The sequence below is a fragment of the Camellia sinensis genome, chromosome 1 (genome assembly GCF_055761805.1).
Source record: "Camellia sinensis isolate YWXY chromosome 1, ASM5576180v1, whole genome shotgun sequence".
NCBI classification, from domain to species: Eukaryota; Viridiplantae; Streptophyta; class Magnoliopsida; order Ericales; family Theaceae; genus Camellia; species Camellia sinensis.
Window position 1 is genome coordinate 47,990,997 of NC_138961.1, and position 9,589 is coordinate 48,000,585.

The 9,589-nt window shown below is 30.6% G+C and overlaps 1 long non-coding RNA gene across 3 annotated transcripts; it reads right to left on the bottom strand.

The window, feature by feature from the left end:
• Positions 1–3,639: 3,639 nt before the first annotated feature.
• LOC114282267 (uncharacterized) lies at positions 3,640–7,675 on the bottom strand. Of its 3 annotated transcripts, XR_014334237.1 has the most exons (4): positions 5,315–6,437; positions 5,036–5,227; positions 4,781–4,937; positions 3,640–4,025 (listed from the first exon to the last, which is right to left on the bottom strand). It is a non-coding gene; the product is annotated as an uncharacterized LOC114282267 (long non-coding RNA). The 3 variants fall into 3 exon arrangements; XR_014334231.1 differs by lacking the exons at positions 3,640–4,025; positions 5,315–6,437 and adding an exon at positions 6,896–7,675 and having other exon boundaries at positions 4,619–4,937; XR_014334225.1 differs by lacking the exon at positions 3,640–4,025 and having other exon boundaries at positions 4,619–4,937; positions 5,315–6,428.
• Between the last annotated feature and the right edge of the window lie 1,914 nt (positions 7,676–9,589).

Sequence of the window (9,589 nt, forward strand, 5' to 3'; positions counted from 1 at the left end):
GTTTTATTTGTAATAAACCTAGATGCATGTTTGGTATAGAGAAATGGAATAAATGTTGAATCATTGATGAAAATGGGACCTAAGGGTGGTAATGGTAATTATGGATAATGACCTAATTACATTGTTTAATTAATTGAGATAATTAATTGTAGGAAATGAGGAAATGAAATAGAATTGTTGAGATTGGGAGTGCATGGGGTTAAAGGGTGTAGTTGAATTATTTATCACTCACCGAATTGAAATGTCGATTGAATATCCATTGTGCATTTATTTCCTGCTTAGAAATAATTGCTTTGGGCTACCGGTGGAGGGTAGTGTTGATTGTTGTAGACAATGCTTGATGATTAGGCAAACTAAAACTAATCAATTGGATGTGTCATAGAGCATGTCGGTTGATAGAATACATTAATTTTATGTATTGATTGATTGCATATGTGATTCTGTGTTTATATGCATTACTTGTGTATGGGAGGAGATAGGGGATGTACTCCACGGTTTAGGGGAAGATGGGGGATGTACCTCTAAACCGGTTAATGGTTTAGGGGAAGATGGGGGATGTACCTCTAAACCGGTTGTTGGAATGTTGATATAGCTCATATGCTTATCGGTTGAAGTGTTGATACAGCTCATATGCTTATCTGTTGTAGTAGTGATATAGCTCATATGCTTATCTATTGAAAAGTTTGTTTGATTTGATATAGCACTAAAATGTATATCATCATTGTTTGCGAAGTATGGGAGTAGTTTATGTGTTATTGATACAACACCATAATGTGTATCCACCTTGGATTTCGAAAGTGTTCTAGTGATGAACTATAATCTCATCAAACGTTCTGGCCAGAGTACTGAGCCTTGTTTTCAAACTCAAAGTTGAACAAAAATGAAAAGTGAATTGTAACATAGACTTGGCTGTCATGGTAACGTAGGGAGATGTAAATGGAAGTGTCAGTGTTGACCATCTATCAGTTGCTAATCTTTTAGTCATTGTTCATGGTTGGTTTAGTGTATTTCTACTGGGCTGTGGCTCACCCTATATGGGAATATCATTTTCAGGTACAGGTAGCATGCCACCTCCAAGGACGTAGCTTGGGAGGCCAGAGGCGGACTTTTTGTTGTTTTACTTTTGATGTATTACATGTAAATTCAAGCCAAGGGCTTAACGTGTTTGAGTTAGTACTCTTTTGTTGTAACCAAGTGTTAACTTGGAAAGCTGTAAGCCCATAGGGCATTTGCTTTTGTTGTTAACATGTAATACTTTTTGTAATGAAACTCTGATAAATGAAAGAATGTGAAGCTTTTGAATATCAATGCATGTCTTATTTAATGGGTTTAAAGTTATTATTTTGAGGGCGTTACACTGTGTGTGAAGAAGGAAGTGTAGAACATACATGGAACGTACATGGAAGCTCTGAGGCGTGTTGGTTTTCGTTTCGACTCTGCGTTCTCTCTGTGGGGATTGGGAAGTGGAAGTGGCTGTGCGCTGTGCTTGGTGCTCTACATTTGAAGAAGTTATTTGGTGGTCTTCGGGCCAGTTACCTGGTGTTTAGAATTGTTGTGATTGATTATAAAATGAAAATTTATAATTTTATATTGAATAATTAAAAAATAACAAAAAAACATGATGTATAAGTGATTGGTGAGAATAAACATGAGTATGTTGCACCCAGTAACACCGAATAATTTTTGCATTGAAGTGTAATGTGGGAGTTTTTCCAGATGGGTCAGGTCTTAAAACGTGGGAATTGGCTGTATGTTTACATCAACTTATCAACTTCTTAGCTTTCAATTTTATTTGATTTTATTTTTTGAAAACGATTTGGAGTTATTTGTTTTTTTTAGATACACTTAATTTAACTATACTTAAAATGTAAAATATTTATGAAAAATAAAAATCAATAAAAAAATGACAATGTACTAAATTTTTATATTTTTTTGTATGTAGTGAATTTTTTATAGTGTTTTCATAAATTTTGTACTTTTTAAATTTATCTAAAGGGCAAATTACACAGGTGGTCCCTATACTTTGTTTTTTTTGTGTCATTGTGGTCCCTACACTTTCAATTGGCACAATTTTGATCCTTAATTTTAAATTTTGTGTCAATTTGATCCATTAATAATGCCATTAGTGTTTTTAAATGAAAATAATTATTGAATATTGATTGAAATTAACTCACTAAAGTTAGTAAATTTATAATTTTCTATAAAAAAAATTAGTGATAACCCGTACTACGCACGGCATGTAAAAAAGTTAATAATATATTTTTATACAAAATAATATAAATAGTTAAATTTTTGTATGCAAATTATGAACACAAAGAAGATTGAAATTTTACAATTTAAATCTCACAATTTATTTATTATTTTTTTAATTTGTCACAAATTTAATCATGTAACTTTCAGCCTCACTTTCTAAAATTGTAAACTTAGGTGGGCTCAACCCAAGCAACTTGAGTCAAGCTTAAATTTTTTTTAACGATTGAACTATATAGTTTTTAATTAAGCGAATACTTATGGAGAAATTCAAAAATTCAAACTAAATTTGAGTGGACTTGGGCAGAAACACCAATTAATAACTTGAGCAACCAAAACAAAATTATATATATAAATATATATATTATTTTCTAATATATAAACAAAAACCAGTTTATAAAATTTTTGTAAATATAAACTGAAAACGTAAACGTTACCAAACACACCCTTAAGATTTTCAATAGAATTTTTCTTGAAAATATTTAAAAAATATACCTTTTAGAAAGGGATCATTAAATAAAAGGTTGTTTGGGAAGTGTCATATTAGCTCTTTTATATATATATATATATATATACTAGCGTATGCCCGTGCCTGAAGGCACGGTACAATTAATGATGAGATTAAAATATAAATCAAAATTAGAGAGGAATGTATTCAAATTTATTGTTTTTGTTTTTTTTTTTCTTTTCAAAGAGTAGGTAATGAATTCACAGAAAGGAGAAAAATTCCTAATTGAAGACATGAAACACCAATTTATTAGTAACCCAAATAAATTTAAGGAACCCCCAAAATTAGGAACCTCCATGACTCCCAAAATGATGTAAACCAATCATATATTTTTATTGTTTTTATTTCCTTCCTGGACCAATCACAGGTGAGTGAGAGTTATAAAATTGTATTTTTTTAAGAATATGTAGCATTTTTTATATTTTTAATAAAAAAAAAATCTTCCCAAGATAAATGGCACTTCCCCCAAATTGCAATCTCTCAATTTTCTCACCCACTCTCTCTCCTCTTCTCTATTGCCTTAGTCTCTCTCCTTCAAAGACTGTAAAACATTAATCTTCTCAACTGTCTCTCTCTCTCACCGACTGATATCCCCCGTTCCTCTCTCTTCTCAAATGAAGACTCTCTGTTTCCTTAAGTTATAGATGATAATATTAAATTTTTTTAAAAAATAATTGTAAACTAAAAATAGATTGAACAATTTAATTCCAATAGAACCCAAGCATCATATTAAAGAATATTAATGAGTTAACGTTGTGCACTAAAATGATATGAACAATTGATAAAAAAAAAAATTTTTAAAAAAAATCAAATAAAACTATCCATTTGGTTTGCTCAGATGAACACACCATGAAATTGGATCAAGGGACTGGAACAATAAATCAAGGACCACAACATCCATCCAGCAATGTGTACATCAGCATGTTTTGTAGATCAAAAGAGAAATAGTTGTATAACTTAATCAGCATAATCCACAAATCTAAAAGTAAATATTTGTAATCCACTACACAAATTGAAGGAAAAAAGAAAAAGAAGAAAAGAAATCTCTCTAGAAAAAAAGAAAAAGAAGAAAAAGAAATCTCTCAAAGAAAAAGAAAGCCCTAATTTAAGTGTAGAAGATAAGGTGAAAATGGCCAAATAATGTTTCATAGTAGCGGAAGCAAAACAATGCCAAACCAAAAATTAGTATGTGAACACAGTTTACAAACCAAACCAATATGAAGGACTCCACATCTCTGCCAAAAAAATAATGTTCACACCACAAAATCTACACATGAAGAATCAAGATTTAAATTAGACATGCTCAACCACAAAGTCAGAACCAATGCAATTCAAAATCTGTCACATTAGCTAAAAAAATACGCAGCATCAAAGAAATAGCAAAAAAAAATTATGAGTTCACTACATAAGAAAGTACTATCTCCTCTCTTATGAGTTCACCACATAGCTAAAATTCATGGTATAACTTTCTTAATAAGGGATTGAAGTAGTACCTGATTGCTCAGTTTTCACTATCTACTTTGCTCACAAATGAAAAGCAACTTGGACTTGCAATTTCTTATAATGGTTTCATATATTTTACTATGAAAGTAAACTTCATGGTCTACCATGTTAATTTCTTGGTACATCATTCATTTTCTTAAAATCAAACCTCAAGATTATCACCAGGTTCAATTAAGGCCGTCAGGACACAGTTCTCACTATAGAAATTTGGGGCTTTACATCAAAAATATTTTACTCATCTAAAACTTTTCATTTTTGTTAAAATTATGTGGACTTTTAACTAAGTCTTCCTCTTGGGTAGATTCAGCACTCGGATTGCACGGCTCAAACCCCCTCATATACTAATGGAAAAAGTCCTAACAAAATCAACAGCAAAACCAAATTTCTTCATCCAAGATTTCAACTGTAACTATGAACATCTTATAATAAACTTTCACTACAGGGGCATGTCAAAACAAACACTAACTGCAGATGGGCAATCAAATGGATTTCTAATGTAGACAGTGATGAGCTGGGTACCTCAGGAACTTCATCGTGAGGGCAGTGACCAGCAGGACTGATCTCATAATATGGAGCTTCTGGCAGCCGTCTTTTTACCTGAAGACCCCACACAGGCTTCACCCATGGGTCTTCTTTTCCATACATGAGACAGATTGGTACATCATTCACTTGACACCTATGAATAGAAATGAACTGGTAGTCCATAATTTGGAGCAAGAAAAGGGAAATTTTACATGAATTACCTGCAGGAGTTTAAACTTTAACAATACGTACCTAGATAAAGCCTCCTAGAAGGATAGTTGTCCTCGGGGAGCAAACATAATTGAGACAAAGGATGCAGCAGCTGCTGGGTGTTGTGCTGTCTCAAGGATACGGGAAAACACTTTATCAACCTCTGTTGAGTGATCTGCATAAACTTGCTTAAGCACCTCTGCAATACTTCCAGGATCACTTATTTTCTGCCAACTACAATCACATAAATAAAGCACTTGCTTAGTTAACTGCAACAATCAGACTTTTTTTTTTTCGAACTATAAATTACTAAATGAAGACCTGTCTTGTGTTTGACCACAGCTAAAATTATGAGTTCACCACATAGCTAAAATTCATCCTCTCCAGCTAGCACAGAGGAATCAAGAATCTTTACTCTGCTGCAACACTGAAACAAAATCCACGAACCCACATCTGAGATTTAAAGCCACAACATGCAGCCACCACCAACCCTTGAGCTTTATACTGGTTTACAATTGACAATTTGCCTAAATTACAATTACCCACAAGGGACCAACCCTCCAAACCACCACACATTCTAACCTAAACAAACCTTAACCAAAAACACATATAAACCAGCCCACGCACATCATCACAATATTAGTGTACAATTACACAATATAACTGAACCTCTCTAAAATTACATTATGTGCACAATTACACAATATCTGAACCAACAATCTTTGACATTTGAACCATCTACAATATTAGTGTACTTATAGTGGGGTCATTCTAGAATACAGAGCCTTACCATATGTACATTTTTTATATTAATTACATAAATGTCATAACTAAATCATTTTCAATCATAACTTCAAAAAAAGTGTCACAACCAAACACCACAAAAATATATCCAAAGTCATTTTTGATTATAACCAAGATCACCATAGGTCATAACCAACAAAATAATAATCCTGATAGTAGTGTCTAATCATCACCAATCATCTCTTCCACACATCATTGCATCTAAAAAGTAAGTCTAAAAAATAAGCTTCTATATCATTTTCCTAATCACAATAGGTCATAAACACCAGCCATGACCAAGTCATAACATAGGAAGTAACCAAAAGACCACAAAATCATAATTTGGCATATGATGTACTATAAAATTTTCTTCTCAACTAATCGACAATTTTGAGAGTATGTTAGATGTTACTTGGATTTTATAATTGAAAAATGTAAACCATCAAGAATTTTGTAACTAGAAGTTTACTTATTGATTAAATTTTGAGAATAAAGATTAGCTTTCCAAGACACATTGACTGCTGCTTTTGAAATGAGGCTAATGAGAATAAAATTCGTAATTTTGATGCTCATATAATTTCCTAAAATGAGAATAAAATTCCAAACCAATATGAAGGACTCATAGATGTCAATGAAATGCCACTGCAAAAATAACAGATGTCAATGAACATCCACCTAAACTACAGATGTCACTGACACTGGAAAGATATGAATGAAGTGCATGTAATAAAAAATTTAAAACATGAAAAAAATTTATTAAAGACAAACATAAAAGATTCAAAAAATAAAATTTAATTTGAAAACCAAATTTTAGCCATCATATTATTTATGTTCCACTTTAATGCATAGCCAACATGGTCATTAACCCTCTACATCTTCATAACATTGTTGCTTACACTAAAACATAAATAGATCACACAATAGATTAAATTAGTTATATAGTTTTATTATGATAATTTGAATTGTTCATTTTTTTCAAATCCTATAGGAGTTTGCTAAACTATTAAAAGGGAAAGAGAGCTTTTCAGGACAATCTACAACAAAACTATTTTAATTTCGTAAAGCGAACTGAGTATTAAAAAAATCACTGAAACAATTTAATTGCATCAAAAGACTAACCTCCGAAGAACACCAACCAGATCACCATCAGGCCCAACCAATGCAACATGAATCGAAGCCCCAATTCTTTCTTTAGCCTGGTCATCAATGGCTAAAACAATCGGCAACGACATGTTCACAATAGACCCATCTTTCATTCTCAAACAATTGAAATGCAAGCTCTGCAAATACTCATCCTCTCATGAGCGGACTCGCCCAACCCTCGCTGAGCACGTGAACCCATTCGAGATCAACCTTTGTTATCTTCAGCTTCGGCATTGATTCAGCCTTTAGAGTCTTCAAATCCATTTGGCTCTTCGACACCACGAGATCAACCAACGACCCACCATCTGGGTCGATCAGAGAGCTCTTGACAGCTAAAGGGTTTTTTGCGGAACAATCTACACAACTCATTCTTCGAACAAATGAAAGAGAAGAAATACAATAAACAAATAAAATCTATACAATCTATGTACAAACAATCCCCAAAAACAGACCCTCTATGTAAACAATCCCCAAAAACAGACCCTCTATACATTCCCAGTTTCGCCTAATCAATTGATAGTAATCTACATTCCCAGTTTCGCCCGACGCAACTCTCTATTTCAGTTGCTGATTCTTGGTGGCTAAAGTACAGAGTTATCCAGGAATTTCTCGGTACCTCACGTTGTGTCGCTTCCAGGCCGGACCGGGGAGTTTCCGATCGCGTAGAATGGGTTACTCGTGCAGAGCTAGGGTTTCGGTGGGTTTCGGTCTTTGAGAGAGAGAGAGAGAAGCGTGCACGTGGGTGAGAAGCGTAGAAGAGGGAGGGACAGAGAGAGAGAGAGCGTGGAGGTGGTTTAACACGTGGACGTGGGAATCTAAAATTCTTAGATTGGTTTAAAAGTCATCTCAACCATTGGATGTTATTATTAAAAGTTATCTCAACCGTTGAAATGTCTTAGTTGGACAATTGTCTCTAAGACATTTTCAAAAAGCCTCTTGTCTTATTATATAGATATATATATATATATATATCTTTTTTGGGTCACATCACATCTGTATTTTTCTGCACATTTTTTTATAAAAAATAAAAAAATATACTTAATTATCTTTTTTTGGGTCACATCAAATCTCTATTTTTCTATACATATTTTTGTAAAAAAATAAAAAAGTATACTTATTTAGCACTTCCCAAACTACCACTAAGTTGATATTAAAAAAATTTACTTTTTATAATGGCAAAAATAATTTATATATGATTTTTTTGAAATTATTTTTAATTTAATAAAATATTAAATAGAATAAAAACAAATTTCTTAATTAATAGCGATTAAATTTAAAATTTTATTTTATAATTTAATAAAGGATGCAAAATTTTATCACAGTTAAATTTTTTCTGTAAATTATGAAAACAAAAAAAGATTGAAATTTAAAATTTAAGTCTCACAATTTTATCACAATTTATTTATTATTTTTTAATTTATCACAAATTTATTCATGTAACTTTAAACCCCCCTTGCTAGAATTGCAAACTTAGGTGGGGTCAACCCAAGCAACTTGAGTCGAGCTTAAATTTTTTTAAAGATTGAACAACATAGTTTTTAATTAAGTGAGAACCTATACAGAAATTCAAAAATTCAAATTAAATTTGAGTGGATTTGGGCAGAACCACCAAATACCTTGAGCAACCAAAACAAAATTATATATATATATATATATATATGAATTATTTGCTAATTTATTTTTTTAAATAATAAATAAGATTAATTAAAAATTTAATATTAATGAATAAAAGAAAAGGCAATATACATAAGACTTCCAATAGAATTTTTATTGAAAACATTTAAAAAATATATCTTTTAGAAAGAGATCATCGAATAAAGAAGTTTGGGAAGTGCCATATTAGTTCACTTTTTTTTTTTAATCTTTTTTTTTTTTTTTTGGGCACATCACATCTCTATTTTTCTACACAACATTTCGTAAAAAGTTAAAAAAAAAATATACTTAATTATCTTTTTGGGTCACATTACATCTATACTTTTCTATACATATTTTCGTAAAAAGTAAAAAAGTATGTTTATTTGGCACTTTCAAAACTACCACTAAGTTGATGTTAAAAAAATTTACTTTTTATAATGGCATACATAATTTAAATATGATTTTTTAGAAATTCTTTTTAATTTAAAATTACAATAAAATATTAAATAGAATAAAAACAAATTTCTTACAAAATAAAAGTATTTGAATAAAAAAAAAGGTAACAAGGAAATTTAATATAGTATTTTTATTTAATCTGAAAATAATTTTAGATGAATAATAAATTATCACCTATAACCCTTTTCTTTTTTTAAAAAATAAAAAGGTTTAACGAACTATCACATTTAATAAAAAAAGAAAAAGAAAAATTAAGGTTTCTTTCTAATTTATTTTAACAAAAGTAACTTTTTAACAATTTGCGCCAAATATTTCTTTATTCTTTATTTTAATTTCTTTAATTGATAATTGAGACAAATAAAAAAAATCTAATAAAATTCACCATGTTTAGTAAATACTAAAAAATTTATGTTTTGTTCTTTTTTTTTTAAAAAAAAATTATATTAAAAAATATTATTGCTCAAGTCATTATAATTTAGAAGGATATAATTTTTTTTTATAAAATTTAAAACAAAAAAAAAATTAATAGCGATTAATAATTTGAACACATGTATTTAACACAAATTATATTTAGATCAA